Source organism: Scardinius erythrophthalmus (assembly GCF_964197995.2).
Source record: "Scardinius erythrophthalmus genome assembly, chromosome: 4".
Taxonomy (NCBI): Eukaryota; Metazoa; Chordata; class Actinopteri; order Cypriniformes; family Leuciscidae; genus Scardinius; species Scardinius erythrophthalmus.
In genome coordinates, this window is record NC_138224.1 from 31,453,569 (window position 1) to 31,470,654 (window position 17,086).

Consider the following 17,086-nt stretch of genomic DNA (forward strand, 5'->3'; position numbering starts at 1 on the left):
GTGGGAGTGTAACTGCCTGTCGCCAGTTTATTTCTGTATTAGCACTTTTTCTATTTTGTTTCTTCTGAATTGAATGTTAACAGCAAGACGGAACTAATTATTGGTTCCGCCCAGAGGTTTCCGGCCGGGCGCTTTTGAGCGACGCACGGAGAAAAACTTTACGGCGAAAGAGACTGATTATTCCGCTGTTGTCGTGTTTAAGTGCATAAATTTACAAGAAAATAGACAGAAGAAGATACGGGAGATCTAAAAGGATGTTTAGCACCTCTTTGTGATAAGCAGCAATGAGGTTTGTTAACTGTTTATTTTGCTATAAGGGTGTTTGTGTTAACATATGTTTTCCATGTGCCATTTTTTCTGATGTATAACATTTAAAGTGTCTAACTGTATATGGGTTGGATGATAACACAATATGTTGAGACATGCATATAGCATTATTTTGTTAATTAATTAATTTATTTTCTTCAAACCAGTTCTCACGGGTTGACCAACATTAAAGCCCTGTAAACCAAGACCTCTTGCCTCATGTCTGTCACTGGGGGAGCTACATATCAAATGTTTCAAAAATTATTTTGGATATGTTTTACTTAAGTCCAGATGATATAAAAAATGACATGAAATGATTTTTTGCTTATCATTTTCCACTCTTGCCTGTTTAAGGGTTAAAGTCATAGTTAATTGTAATTGTCTTGTACTTTTGGCTTGTGTAATTGTTTAAGTTTTGCCCAGCAGCCTAATCATACCTATAGAACAGTGCATAAAACAATGAATAATAAAAAAATATATAAGCACCACTTAGTGTAGGGGAATTACAGTTAAATCACATTAAAAGCTAAATGTATTCCAGTCCAAATATATTCAGTCATGCAATGTAGTAATTAAGATGCAGTATTACTGCTGTTTTTAAGGTATTGTCTTCTCTGTGACTTGTATTCTTGGAGTGTCATTCTGAGACTGACATTTAGTCAATGTTTTATTATTTGTGACTTGCACACACCCATTTTGCTCATGTCACTTAAACACAGAACCAGGAAACAAGAATCTACTGAGTTCAGGGAAAGAGAAACTTAAGTGTAGTTGTGTAGGAAACAGAAATCTACTGAGTTCAGGGAAAGAGAAACTTAAGTGTATTTAAGCTGTTGTGACTCTCTGGATGATGGATGAACATGTAACCACAATACTGTATCAGCTGCAATATACAGAGGACAGAGAAACAGGTATGAACTTAAAACTAGACACTGATAAAGTAATACTAACAGGCTCATTTCTGATGTGTTTGTGTTGTGGGATTGTGGTGCTGTAGATAATATCATGAAAATTGGCCCCACAAATGTAATATTGTCATAACATTACAAATATGTTTTTTTAAGGGAAATCACTTAAATTATCATACAGTACATGGGTAGTTGACAAGTTACTTCCATTTACCCTTTTTCAACATTAAATGTGCATGAATGTACAAGAGAAAGTATATATTTACTGGTCACCATTAATTTTGTTTATCACAATTATTAATCACCTTTCAGTTTAATCACAATACTGCTGTGACATTAACTATTCAAAGTACAAATTAACCATGTTGTGGTTAATATGAGGTCATAAAAACTACATGTATAATAATTGTGTTAGTGAATTTAGTGTAGAGAAAGGTTTAGCTTGAAATTTTGAAAACTGATTTCTTAATTCAAAGACAAATACCTACATAGCTGTGTATTGTTTAATTCAAAGACAAATACCTACATAGCCGTGTATTGTTTTTTTGTTGGTTTTACTTTTTACCAAAAATTAAAAGATGGGACAGAAAAATCAGTGAAATCTGGTGTAGCAATAAAAATTTAATTTAATAATTTAAATGGGGCCTACACAGAAAAACCTACAAGTAATTATGACATACAGAACAGACCATTGTTTGAATTTGTTGCTCAGATTATTCTTGAGAAAACATGATAGACTTTAAACAGTAGAAGTGCTGTTTCTGCTATCCAAATGTGTTTAAGCACAGTAAGCATTTAAAATAGTTGTGAAGTAGTTCTAATTTTCTGAATTTCTGAGCACTGCTGAGGAACATTTGTTATTTATTTTGTGATTGGTGATATTAAGAGCATATCTTTTACATGTCTTTTGTTTAGTCACCATCATTGTGTAAATAATCAGGTCCATGCACATCTATAGTTGATGTTATCTAATGCTGTCTGTTTCCATTATATAGCTAAAAAATACAATAATTCGGATATAATTGCATATACAACAGCAAGTTTTTCTTGTGGGGTCCCTAGTACATTATGGCATCAGACATCCATGTCTTAGTAAATAAGTTACCTTTAAACTACCTCAACCTACTTTTCCTGGATTCAGCTGGTCACATGATGGTTTATTGGCTCATGGGCTGTGTGAAATGCCAGTAAGAGCTGATTGTGATGTGTGTCCTAACAGCGCACTGCACAGACAGCAGTGGAGGACAGAGTGAGGATCTTTACTTAGTTCATACAACACAGCGGATCAGAGATCAGGAAAAGTCTGCCGTGAGTCGAGCTGAAGGACGGAGATCAATGATCTGAGGAGGAGAGACGCTGAGCTGGAGCATCTTTCATACACACAGGATCACATCCATTTCCTGCAGGTAACAGAGATCTAGAAGAACATGTTTGTGGACTTGAGCAAGATCCTGCTTGACTGGAGACTCAGAAACAGAAATCCTCCAGTTTAATCATTAGTCAGACTCTCATCTTCTTTTGAATAAGGTGGCACTTGGATTTCAGCTCTGGAAATATCTTAGAAAAGATTTAATGAAATCTTTGACTTCTGATGCTGTAAAAGTGCTTGATTGAGGAGAGGTACTAAAACATAATTCACCAAGAGCCACACAAATCTGATAGTAGTGCAGGTTACTGATTAAGTGTGGAGGTGATGAGCTTTGATTTCTGTTTTCTGTAGAGTTTCCAGTCTCTCTCAGCTCCTCCTGAATACAGACGTAAATGACAATCCCTTCCGTTCTCTCTCCTCTTTTGATATCGTGAGAGAATCTGTCCATCAGCTGAGAGACAAATTGGAGGATTTCTGCAAAGAGGAGCTAAAAATGATCTCTGACAGAGATTAATCTGGTTTCAGAAATGAGTACTCCATCTAATATCATGTAGAACATCATATTAGAAATGTCTTCCCAGATAGCAAATGAAATCTGGTCTAGTTGTGGCCCACATCTCCCACACTCTTCTGGCCCACATACCGCATGGAATGACGGCGATGAATCAACCTGAGAGTGGCTGGCAAAAACATATCTGGGCCAACTATGGTGTGCTTTCTGGATTAGGAATGAATGCAGGGATAATTTTTGTTAACACTATTTTAATAGTACACTTTAGACTTTCTACTGAATATAAGTAAATTTGTAACTACATGTCAACTACCAGTCATTAAATTATTAGTAGATTGTCTACTTAAAATCTGCCAACATCTTGATGCTGCCCCAACAGACATTCTACTAAGTAACTTTGCAAGTATGTCAACTTATTCTAATAACCCGAGCCATAACCTAACAGTCTACTAACACTCTAGTTTACATGTAGTTGCAAGTTAATGGGCCCTATCTTGCACCCAGCGCAATTGACTTTGTACACCGACGCATGTATCATTCCTATTTTGCACCCAACGCACAGCGGACTTTTCCCTCCACAGACGCACGTCGGTAAATTAGGGAATGAACTTGCGCTCCCGGGGGCGGTTCAGCGTAAAGAGGAGGTGTGTTCCGGCGCAAACGTTCCCTGATGCTATTTTGCAGGTTTAGAAAACAATTCCGCCACTGACTTTAGACTAGGTTTTTCCTGGTCAGTGGCGGAATTGTTTTCTAAACCTGCAAAATAAACCGCATTGCGCATGTTATTCAAATGCTAAATTGAGGGTGCATGCTTGGCCATTATGTAGCGTGTGCACAACGCGCATACACTTTGATTCTCTCATCTACTCAGAAGCAGCAGTTTTCATTTTTGCAAATCATAGGCTACATTATTACAAGGAAAAATATTAACACACGAGGGAAATCATTGTTGTGTCCATGAAGATGTGAAAAAATAGGCATAAATCTAGCTTACACATTTACCCAAATTATCATACGCCTGTTTAACCGAAGCTAATTTGGGTGAGTTTCTCCCATCCCCAGTGTTACTTCTCTGTCTTTTACGGCCCTGACGAGAACGTCGGTCTCCTCGGCTGTGAACCGCTCCTGGCGTGCGCCTGGCAAATCCACGGTAATAATAGCAATCCGCCATGGAACAAGCGTGCCTGCTCTTAAAGGGAGTGTGAGATGATGCTCTGATTGGTTTATTTCACGTTACGCCCAAACCACACCTAATAATAATGAAGCTTCTTCAGACCAACCCTTTTTAGATTTGCATCGGGCGCAAGAGTCATTTATCCCGCCGGTATAATAGCAACAGCGCCCAAGATCCGCCCACAAAGTTACTTGCGTTTCGCGTTTGATACTTGCGTTTCAGATCAGATCAGAAATTGGGCCCAATAAGTTAGTTGACATGTAGTTGCTTTGTTGTAGCAGTAACTTTTAGTTAGTTGAATGTCTAAAGTGGACTATTGAAATAAAGTTTAAACTCATTTTCTCGTTACATAACAGCTGCACAACCATGTCTGTTGATTTCCACAGTCATATTCAGCAACATGGATCCCAGGACCAGAAACGACTTCCTACAATGTAAGCAACTAAGAAAACAAGAACGTATCCTGTTACGCATGTAACTTTGGTTCCCTGAGATAAGGGAACAAGACATTGTGTCAGTAGCTGACCCTATGCGGGAAACACCTTTCTCTGAATTTTCTGAAGCCCTATTAAATCACGCCAATGTAACACACTGGCCAATGGCATTCGAGCAAGCCAAATGATGATGGGTTGTCCTGCTTATAAAAAGGGCACAGCATTGACCTCATAATCTTTGAACTGACAGTGAGTCAGCATAGCATGGTTTAAGTCATTGTAACTTATGCCAAGTTGTGTAACTTATTGTATAACTAGCAAAACACAAGAGCACAGGTGATATAAGGGTGTGTACACACTTGTAGTCCAGTGCACTTGGTTCATTTAGTCCATACCAAAAAAAAAACCCACATTCAGTCCTGGTCCGCTTGGCGTTCACATTTGAACACCGAACCTAAAGGCATCACAACGACCTGATTGGTCGGCTTTCATTAAATTTATTTTGTGACTGAACTTACAGAACACCCAAAACAATGTTGTGTGCTGGACTAAAATGCCTTATGTGCATAGCTACATATGATGGTATTTTGACCAAATTAGAACTTGTGAAGAGCTTTTAAAATGTGTAAATGAGTCAAAACAGAGGCAGGAATCCCTCCATCACACTCAATGAAGTTCTGCTGTGAGGAGATGCGGTTCTGATGCCTGTACCGAACTGTGATGGGCAACATCACAACTATGACGAGAAAAAAACGTCTCAGTTACATATGGTAACCCATATGTAGGGAGGGAACGGAGACGTACGTCGTGGTGACCGACGAATAGGAATCTCGCTAGAGAGGCCAATCTACTTCGAGTGAAACTAAAACAAGCCAATACACATTGCCGTGCAATCATTTGTATCAGCTGTGTAGCCTCGCAGTGCGGGTATATTAAGCAGCTGGTGATGATTGCACTTCAGTTTTTTGCTGAGGAGCCAAGCCTGAAAAGCTGGTCGCCCCGGCGGGTAGCAGCAGATGTGGTGACGGGACGTACGTCTTTGTTCCCTCCCTCAGGGAACGAGGGTTATCATATGTAACCGAGACGTTCCCTATCGTCTGGTCACTATGACGTATGTCGTGGTGACCGACGAATAGGAATCCCTACCAAAGCGCCACAGCTGATGCACCCCATCCAGCACCCTGTGTAAGCCTCCACACCTTCTTGCCTAGAAGGACAATAGGAGAAGGCTTACACCGAGTGTATTTGTCACTGTTGTTCTGTGATAACCCCATACAGTGAGATTATTGGATAACACTGGGAAAGCGTGCCCGATCTGAGGGAGAGGAACGCTGCGGGAGCCACATTTTTAAGGAGAGTTATGTGGGAATACACATATGGACTAACCCAACGTTTGTACTGCATATGAATAGTGGGTGACTTAGCCCAAGGGAAGACACAAACTTCCATTTAGGAGCAGCCAGGGAGAATATACATACATGGGATCCCCATAGGGTCAACCATATGGGACCCAGCCTATACCCAGTTCTCAAGGATTCAGCGGATAAAGGCCTGGCACCCGACGCTCCGCCATGTCCGGGCCGAGGGTGTTGGAGGACTCAACAGGTTTGACTCTGGAGCAATAAGGATGCACAGTAGGGTGCAGCAAGCCGACAGAGCCTATACTCACAGTGCTTCTACCCGTTTAGGGTGAGAACACGGGAGGACACGGGCTTTACACGTAGGCTATAGTATCTAGCGAATGTGTTAGGTGTCGCCCAGCCCGCAGCTCTACAGATATCTGTTAGCGAGGAGCCACGTGCCAGCGCCAAGGGGGATGCAACACCTCTCGTGGAGTGTGCATGCAACCTGAGCAGGCAGGGCACGCCTTGAGCTTGGTAAGCCAAGGCGATGGCATCCACTATCCAGTGGGCCATCCTCTGCTTGGAGACAGCCTTTCCCTTCTGCTGGCCTCCGTAACAGACAAAGAGCAGGGACGAGGAGGAGGGGGGACGAGGAGGATTTAAACGTCTCGCCCCCCCTAAGGATCCTGACGACCAGGTTGTGCTTTCCAACTGTTTTGACATGATATGCTGAAATAGCGGCAGCATGTACTTTGAGGGTGGAGGGAGACAGCCTTCACTCCAACCCTTGCTGCAAGAAGGAAAGCACTGACCCTATTGAACATCTTCGGGGGTCCTCTCTGCGAGAGGAACACCATTCGACGAACAGGTTCCATTTCAAGGCGTACGCACGTCTCGTAGACGGCGCTCGTGCAGAAGTGATGTTGTTAAGTACCTCTGGGGGTAAGTCACCTAGAACCTCTGCGTTCCGTCCAGGGACCAGACATGGAGTTTCCAGAGGTCCGGACGCGGGTGCCATAGGGTGCCCCGTCTCTGAGTCGAAAGATCCTTCCTCAGAGGAACGGGCCAGGGAGGGACTGTCACGATGATCATGAGTTCTGGGAACCAAGTCCGGGTGGGCCAATAGAGAGCCACCAGAAGGACCTGCTCCTCGTCCTACCTGACTTTGCACAGGGGCTGTGCAAGTAGGCTCACTGGGGGAAATGCATATTTGCTGAGGCCCCGGGGCCAACTGTGTGCCAGAGCGTCTGTGCCAAGTATTCCCTCGGTCAGGGAGTAAAACAACTGGCAGTGGGAGGTGTCTGAGGAGGCAAACAGGTCTACCTGAGCCTCCCCGAACCCTCTCCAGATCAGCTGAACTGCCTGGGGGTGGAGTTGCCATTCTCCCGGGAGCACAGCTCGTGACAGTTCGTCGGCCACACGGTTGAGCACACCAGGGACATACATGTCTCGAAGCGACCTCAGATGCTTCTGACTCCAGAGGAGGAGATGGCGGGCGAGTTGCGACATGCAACGGGAGCGTAGACCACCTTGACGGTTGATGTACGCAACGGTCGCAGTGTTGTCCGTACGGACCAGCACGTCTCTGCCCTGTAGCGGCCACTTCAAGCGGCTAAGAGTACTGTTAGCAACTCGAGGCAGTTGATGTGCCAATGCAGTTGGGGGCCCGTCCACACCCCTGCCAGTGTGATTGTCACCCGGTGAGTGCCGTGATGCCACGCCCATCTCAGGACTCGGCCGTGAAGCCAGTGCTGAAGCGGTCTCAAATGGAGCAGCCCAAGCGGAGTTACCGCTGCTGCCGCTGCCATATGCCCCAGGAGCCTCTGAAAGAATTTCAGTGGGACCGCCATCATGCCTTTGAACATGTTCAAGCAGTTCAGCACCGACTGAGTGCGTTGCTCTGTGAGGCATGCTGTCTGTGCAACCGAATCCAACTCCATAACGAGAAAAGAGATCCTCTGCACGGGTGCGAGTTTGCTCTTTTCCCAGTTGACCTGAAGGCCCAGCTGGCTGAGGTGCCTGAGCACAAGGTCCCTGTGTTCGCATTAACTGATCTCAAGAGTGTGCTAGTATGAGCCAGTCGTCGAGTTAGTTGAGAATGCGAACGCCCTGTTATCTCATGGGAACAAGGGTCCCCTCCGTGACTTTCGTGAAGACACGGGGAGACAGGGTCAGCCCGAAGGGCAGGACCTTGTACTGATATGCTCGACCCTCAAACGCAAAGCGCAGAAACGGCCTGTGTCGAGGAAGAATCGAGACATGAAAGTACGCGTCCTTCAGGTCGATCGCTGCAAACTAGTCTTGGAGACGGATGCGTTCGAAAATGCGTTTCTGCGTGAGCATTTTGAACAGTAGCTTGTGGAGGCTCCGATTCAAAACTCGCAGGTCCAAGATCGGTCTTAACCCATCACCTTTCTTGGGTACAAAGAAGTAGGGACTGTAATGCCCTGCCCTCACATCGTCTGGAGGGACCGGTTCTATCGCGTCCTTCGCCAGTAGGACTGCGATCTCTGCATGCAAGACATGGGCATCGGCTGCTCTCACTGTAGTGGAGTGGATGGCCCGAAACTTGGGGGGATGCCGGGCGAACTGAATTGCATAGCCGAGCCTGATGGTCCGAATGAGCCAGCGAGACGGACTGGGGAGCGCTAACCAGGCTCGTAGAGACCGTATAAAGCGGGACCAAAGGGACCGTAGGCATACCCGGAGTGGGGCAGCGAGGTAGAACACAGGGACTCGGCTCGGGGGGCTCTCTCTGGGAGGCAGCCCATAGCGGAGTCTGAGTGTGCTGTGCAACACTTACCTGGTTCCACGAGGCAGGAGGTGCAGGAGGCAGCTTGGTTGCGTTCTCGAACTGCACACTGCTGCCTGCTGGAGATAGAAGAGGAAGATGAGAGTGGTGAGGATTCTCTCCCCCCACTACTCTCTGGGTCCTCTTCGGACCCAGAGACGGAAGAAAGTGCTCTTTTATTGAAAATTTGGGTATCGCTGATTTTGAGGCCAGCGGCGGAACAAAAAGAAAAGGAAAATGGGGATTTTCCATCCGGCCCATCTCCTGGGGGATGGAGCGATGCGGTCATTGTCTTCCATAGCAGTCCCTTCCATTTCTGGGTCGCCCGCCTAGGGCCGCTTGTTTCCGGCTTTGCCGCCCTTCTTGGCGGGGGCCTGGATGGGCGGGGCGGCCTGCCTATGACTGGCTCCACTGTGCCGTTTAGATGGAGGCTGCTGCTGCGGCGCGGGAGCAGGGGCAGACGCAGGTGGCCGCCCTCGGCGACGAGCAGACTGAGGGGCAGGATGTGTTTGATGGCCTCAGTGGGTGAAGTTCTCTATCGCGTCGCCGAATAGGCCGGTCTGGCACACGGGGGAGTTATGGAACCGGAGCTTGTCGGTCTCCCTCATGTCGGCCAGACACAGCCAGAGATGGCGTTCCTGGACCACCAAGGTGGTCATCGCAAGACCTACTGACCGCACGGTCACCTTCGTCGCACGAAGCGCGAGGTCCGTCACGATACGAAGTTCCTGGAGAATCATGACCACCCTCGTGCAGGATCATGACCGTGGGGATCATGACCACCCTCGTGCAGGACCTTCAGTGCCTTGGCCTGATGGACCTGCAGCAACGCCATGGCATGCACGGAAAAGGCAGCTTCCCCACAGGCCTTGTAAGCCTTGCCGGTTAAATCCGACGAGTACTTACAGGCCCGGGAAGGAAGACACAGTTCTCTGCTCTAAGTGGAGTTAGGGCACAGCTGCATAGCAATGGGCCGTTCCACTGCCGGGATACACGTGTATACCTCAGCCGACCCGCCATCAAGGGTGGTGAGGGAGGAGGAGCCACTGGAACGGTTTCTGGCAGTAAAAGGTGCCGTCCACGTCCCTGTAAGCTCCTCATGCACTTCCGGGAAGAAAGGCACTGGGGTGGGTTGCTGAGAACCAGCGCGCGCCACCCCGAGATACCATTCGTCCAACCTTGAGGGTTCGGGACACGGTGGAGGGTTCCACACGAGCCCGACTCCGTTTGGTGGCCCGGGAAAGCATGGCCATCATCTCCGGATCCATCTCAGGCACCGCTGACGCACACAAAGGAGGTAGCGGCAAGCCCGAGTCGTCATCCGCAGAGAAGTCTGACCAACCCTCCGATGCTTGTTTGGTGCGCACCAGGGATTGGATGGCAGTGTTCACAGCAATGATTGTGTAGCAGCAATGAAAGTGCTGAGCACAGGCATAAAGGGGGTGCTTGAAATCATTGATATGACTTTCATACAGATAATGGGCCCTATCTTGCACCCAGCGCAATTGACTTTGTACACCGACGCATGTATCATTCCTATTTTGCACCCGCGCAAAGCGCGCTTTTCCCTCCACAGAAGCACGTCGCTAAACTAGGGAATGAACTTGCGCTCCCTGGGTGGTTCAGCGCAAAAAAAGGAGGCGTGTTCCGGCGCAAACGTTCCTTCATGCTATTTTGCAGGTTTAGAAAACAATTGCGCCACTAACCAGGAAAAAATAGTTTAAAGTCAGTGGTGCGCATGTTATTCATATGCTATTTTAAGGGCGCATGCTTGGCCATAATAATGTAGCGTGTGCACAACGCGCATACACTTTGATTCTCTCATCTACACAGAAGCAGCAGTTTTCATTTTTGCAAATCATACATTATTACGATAGATAGATAGATAGATAGATAGATAGATAGATAGATTTGATAGATAGACAATTTATTATAAAAGCATACATCTAGCTTACACATTTACCCAAATTATCATACGCCTTTTTAACCGAAGTTAATTTGGGTGGGTTTCTCCATCCCCAACGTCCCTGACGAGAGCGTTGCTCTCCTTGGCTGTGAACCGCTGCTGGCGAGCGCCTGGCAAATCCGCCGTTATAATAGGAATCCGCTTTAGAACAAGCGCGCCTGCTCTTAAAGGGAATGTGAGATGACGCTCTGATTGGTTTATTTCATGTTACGCCCAAACCACACCTATGAATAATGAAGCTACTTCAGACCAACCCATTTTAGATTTGCGCCTGGCGCAAGAGTCATTTATGCCGCCGGGAAAATAGCAACAGCGCCAAGACCCGCCCACAAAGTTACTTGCGCTTTGTGCTTTGACACTTGCGTTTCAGATCGTTAAAATAGGGCCCAATGTCTGTAAAGCAAGCAGATTTAGTAAAACTGTGCAGTGGCAATGAAGGAGCTTAACACAGGCATGAAAGATACAACTGCAGTGCTGGCACTGCTGGCATCACTCAAACATCACATAGCTGTCACGATTACAGGACTTAGTTGAACACCACGTTGCAGAAGCTTAACACCTGATCTGATGTGGCCGTAAGGGCTTCTAACAAGTGCTAACATCATGAGACAGTGGATACAGCTGTTATCCATCAACCATAGAATCATGTATCTCATAACAAAGCCAAAACAGTGTTGGAGGGGATTTTGACTGAGCGTTTGTTCAGAAATGAGCGAGCATATGTCAGCTGAGGACCTCTCCCAAGCACCTCACATCTCTGTGCAAATACATACACTATATTGCCAAAAGTATTGGGACACCCCTCCAAATCATTGAATTCAAGTGTTCCAATCACTTCCATGGCCACAGTTGTATAAAATCAAGCACCTAGGCATGAAGACTGCTTCTACAAACATTTGTGAAAGAATGGGTCGCTCTCAGGAACACAGTGAATTCAAGCGTGGTTCCATTCGTGAAACTTCCTCTTAATAAATATTCCACGGTCAACTGTTAGTGGTATTATTACAAAGTGGAAGCAATTGGGAACAACAGCAACTCAGCCACGAAGTTGTAGGCCACGTAAAATTACAGAGCGTGGTCAGCGCATGCTGTCACCAACTTTCTGCAGATTCAATAGCTACAGACCTCCAAACTTCAAATGGCCTTCAGATTAGCTCAAGAACAGTGCATAGAGAGCTTCATGGAATGGGTTTCCATGGCCGAGCAGTTGCATTCAAGCCTTTACATCACCAAGTGCAATGCAAAGTGTCAGATGCAATGGTGTAAAGCACACCACCACTGGACTCTAGAGCAGTGGAGACATGTTCTCTGGAGTAACGAATCACGCATATCTGTCTGGCAATCCGATGGACGAGTCTGGGTTTAAAGGTTGGCAGGAGAACGGTATTTGCCTGACTGCATTGTGCCAAGTGTAAAGTTTGGTGGAGGGGGGATTATGGTGTGGGGTTGTTTTTCAGGGGTTGGGCTTGGCCCCTTAGTTCCAGTGAAAGGAACTCTTAAAGCTTCAGCATTCCAAGACATTTTGGGCAATTTCATGCTCCCAACTTTGTGGGAAAAGTTTGGGGATGGACCCTTCCTGTTCCAACATGACTGCGCACCAGTGCACAAAGCAAGGTCCATAAAGACATGGATGAGCGAGTTTGGTGTGGAGGAATTCGACTGGCCTGCACAGAGTCCTGAACTCAATCCAATGCAACACCTTTGGGATGAATTAGAGAGGAGACTGCGAGCCAGGCCTTCTCGTCCAACATCAGTGCCTGACCTCACAAATGCGCTTCTAGAAGAATAGTCAAAAAGTCCCATAAACACACTCCTTAACCTGGTGGAAAGCCTTCCCAGAAGAGTTGAAGCTGTTATAGCTGCAAAGGGTTGGCCAACTCCATATTAAACCCTACCAATTTAGTATGGGATGTCATTAAAGTCCATGTACATGTAAAGGCAGATGTCCCAAAACTTTTGGTAATATAGTTTATATCATTTTCGGAGAGGAGGAATAATCTCGTTGTTGTAATCTCCATGCTCGGTTTCGCAGTTCTGCTGTGGGAGACAGGAGAGCATGAATACAGCAGGGGAGGGCAGCTAGCATGCAGCAGGTGTTTGTGCTCAATCCATCTGCTTTTTCTTCCAGCTTCTTCTTCAGGTGGCGAGAAGTTTACTGCTGAATAGGGCTGGGCGATATGGGCAAAAAAAAATATCACGATAATTTTTTTATATCAGTCGATATCGATAATTATCACGATAAAAGTCAAATCTTTATTTCTTTCAAGTTTAAAGGCATATTTTTGCTCCTAAGTAAAAGCGTTAACTGTGGTTTTAAACTACTCTTTATTGTCAGAACATATCATGACAAACACTTGCCAAACAGGTGATCATTTCACAAATCTGAGGTAGAACATTCAAACATTTGTCATTTTTCCTTAACAAAATAAATATATTTATTGGACAATTTCTTAGTTTCTGCATGTGCTAATTTTTTTTTTTTTTTTTTTTTGGTAAAATGTAACATTCTGACTGTTTGAGTTTTATTAAACTTAACTATTGGTCATCCAGTATCATGCATTTAGATCATGACAACCACAGATGAAACCAGGCATAGCCTGTAGCACCTCACTATCATGGCAAAGTGTAACTTTATGGTTTCTATGGTATTTGTATGAAAAACAGCAGCCTAAATACATTATTAAATACTGTAATTATATTCCATTAGTCCTTTAATACATTGTCTACATTAATAATATAATACAATTCAATATGTATATCCCAGATTTCATGGTGCAGTTGATATTACTACGCTAACGTTACGTTACAGTAAATACATGGTAAATGATGGGAATTTGTAGACGGAAAAGCCTTCAGACTGTATCGCTGCGCACAGTGTTTCTCCTGTTTGTCAGCGCTGTTTCATCTGCCTTTAAACTGGTTTAAATCACGGAGACATTTGTGTTCTTCGCTGAACTCAAGCGCTTCTCACTGGATTTCGTGACCGAGACCGATCAGTAAACGCATCTGCTCTAGTGAGCTCGCGCTGCCGTTTGGACTTTGAGCCGAGCGGATAAATGGTCCGTGTGGCGCGCGGTTCAAATGAGTTTCGTTCCGCTTTTGGCGCATAAACATTATCGAACATTTATCGACCTCTTGATATCGTTTTATCGAGAAAAATTATATCGCGATAATTATCGTTATCGTTTTATCGCCCAGCCCTACTGCTGAAGGATAAAGATTCTGAGGTCAGAATGCCATCATTTGGTGCACTCGAATGCTTATAGCCAGTGTCTTACACTGATATGATTCAGTAGGGCTTCAGTGTTTGTTGAGAATGGTGTTTCCCCATAGCTTCAGTTACTGACACAATGTTGAGTGAACAGATATCGAAGAGGAAACTGAAAGAGCATGTTAATGTTCTGCCTGTAGAAGGTAAATGAAAACATTATAGAAGAGTTTTATAATTAATCATGTATATGATGATTTGCACCAAGTATCTGGTAAGCTCTAATGAGACACTGCTTATACACTAAACAGAAACTGAGTTCAGCTACACAAAAAGATCAAACAGATTCATAATTCCTGATTGTCATGTGTTTTATCCCCATCAGATTCCCATCAACTCACTTTGGATACAAACACAGTGAATAAACACCTCCGTCTGTCTGAGAGGAACAGAGTGATTACTGGTACTCTCACTGAGCAACCATATCCTGATCACCCAGACAGATTTGATGCATATAATCATCAGGTGTTGTGTAGAGAGAGTGTGTGTGGACGCTGTTACTGGGAGATTGAGTGGAGTGGGATGTTTGGTGTGGATATATCAGTGTCATATAAGATAATCAGGAGGAAGGGATGGGGAAATGAATGTTGGTTTGGATGTAATGATCAGTCCTGGAGTTTGTTCTGCTCTCCCTCCAGGAACTTACTTATTCACAATAACATACGGACTGAACTACCTGTAGTGTCCAGCCGTAGAATAGGAGTGTATGTGGATCACAGTGCAGGAACTCTGTCCTTCTACAGCGTCTCTGACACAATGAGCCTCATCCACACAGTCCAGACCACATTCACTCACACACTCTATCCTGGGTTTTATGCTTTTATTGGATCATCAGTGAAACTGTGTTGATTTATTAGAACAGATTGTAGAAAGATTTTACCGATAATACCTTGAGCTGCATGATAAGTAACAATGATTTGTTATAGTCTCTTATTTTTAGTTTAGTGTAATGAAAATGAGGTTCATTTTTTGTCAACACATGACCCATATATACTACCATTTACTATTCTAGAAATCTATTATTAAAAAAACTTTGTGCAACATGTAATCTGCTAGACTAACTCGGACTAGTCACAGCACTTACAAATGAGGAGAGTAATAGAAGCAATCTAACTAAGAATAGGTCTGTTAAATGATTAAATGTAAATTTAATTTATTGTTTTTTTTTAAGCTGATGCTTAGAAATGTTAATATACTATTTAAGATAATAGGTGAATTATGTTTTTGTTTTTGTTAGAATTTATTGATTGGATATGGAAGTGTTGGGTTGATTATGACCCTTGGTTTAAGGTCGAGGAGATAACATAATAAAGAGATCTGAATCATTTTCCACCATTTCCGTTTTTATTATTATTATTCAAAAACATAACACAACAAAGAAGGAAAAGTGACTTCAGGGCTGAGCCAGACAAAAACAATAAAGCAGGGTGTCCAAACTCGGTCCTGGAGTGCCACTGTCCTTCAGAGTACAGGTTCAATTTGCCTCAACACACCTGCCTCGAAGTTATTAGTATGACTAGTAAGACCATAGCTGTGTTCGAAATGGCATACTATCATACTACTCATACTATTTCTGTAATACCTAGTATGAATACTGTGCATAGTATGCAAATTTTCCCGGAAGACCTACTACTTTTGCCAGAATCTGCTTAATACAACCAAAGTACACTGAGATGAGTAGTGAAGAATGGCATCCTACTATACAACTCCTACTATATTTGTGGTATGCAATATGTATACTGTGAATAGTATATGAATTTTCTGTATATGCTACCCTCAGGAGATCATCATTATGAAGCATGGCATTAGTTTTTACAGTTATGCTGATGATACTCAGCTCTATATTTCTTCAAGCCCTGACAAAACTTACCAATTCACAAAATTAACGGAATGCATAGCTGATATAAAAAACTGGATGACTAGTAATTTCCTACTACTAAATTCTGAAAAAAAAAACAGAGATTCTAATTATTGGACAAAAAACATCCTCACCTAATAACCTAGAATACTGTCTAACACTTGATGGCTGCTCTGTCAAGTCTTCGTCGTCAGTTAGGAACCTGGGTGTGCTCTTTGATACCAATCTTTCATTTGAAAGTCACGTGTCTAGTATCTGTAAAACTGCATTTTTCCATCTTAAAAATATATCTAAATTATGTCATATACTCTAAATGACAAATGCGGTACAATTAGTTCATGCGTTCATGACATCAAGGCTAGATTATTGTAATGCTCTACTGGGTGGTTGCCCTGCACGCTTAATAATGAAACTACAGCTGGTCCAAAATGCAGCAGCTCGAGTTCTTACCAGAACCAGGAAGTATGACCATATTAGCCCGGTTCTGTCAACACTGCATTGGCTCCCTATTTAACATCGTATAAATTTGAAAATATTGCTGATTACTTACAAAGCACTAAATGGTTTAGCTCCGCAGTAGTTGAGCAAGCTCTTAACGCATTATAGTCCTACACGTCTATTGCAGTTTGATAATAACTACAATATCAAAATCGACTGCTGGCGGTAGATCCTTTTCCTATTTAGTACCAAAACTTTGGAACAGTCTTCCTAACATTGTCCGGGAAGCAGACACACTCTGTCAGTTCAAATTTAGGCTAAAAACACATATATTTGGCCTAGTATACTGTGGTAAGGATGGTCTTAGCTGTGGAAGGAAGTTCCAGCAAGAAGGTAAGACAAGAGATTCACCATTAACAAACAAATCATTATTTGTATAATTTACATTCACCTTTTCTTATTTACAGGCACAAAAGGCTAAGACAGACAAACATGAGTCGCACTGGAATGTGCACCTTCCATTCGACACATGTGTAAGACAAAACAGTGAATAAAATGATCTTGAACACAAAACCCATTGTTTGGTTCTTTGAATTGAAAGTTACATACCTCATTTTATCACATATACACATAACACATTATAGACTTCTATAATTCAATGTTAGGCTGCATAAATTAGGTCAGCTGGAACCGGGAACACTTCCCATAAATCCTGATGTA

General features: G+C 43.9%; 1 protein-coding gene and 1 long non-coding RNA gene across 3 annotated transcripts in view; both read left to right on the top strand.

Annotated features, from left to right (window-relative positions):
* Window positions 1-17,086, top strand: part of LOC308689724 (uncharacterized protein) — a 461,468-nt gene that overhangs the window by 299,754 nt on the left and 144,628 nt on the right. The window lies entirely within an intron of this gene.
* Window positions 146-15,397, top strand: LOC308689447. The gene is made up of 4 exons (XR_014030002.1): window positions 146-289; window positions 2,434-2,620; window positions 4,655-4,702; window positions 14,396-15,397. It is a non-coding gene; the product is annotated as an uncharacterized lncRNA (long non-coding RNA).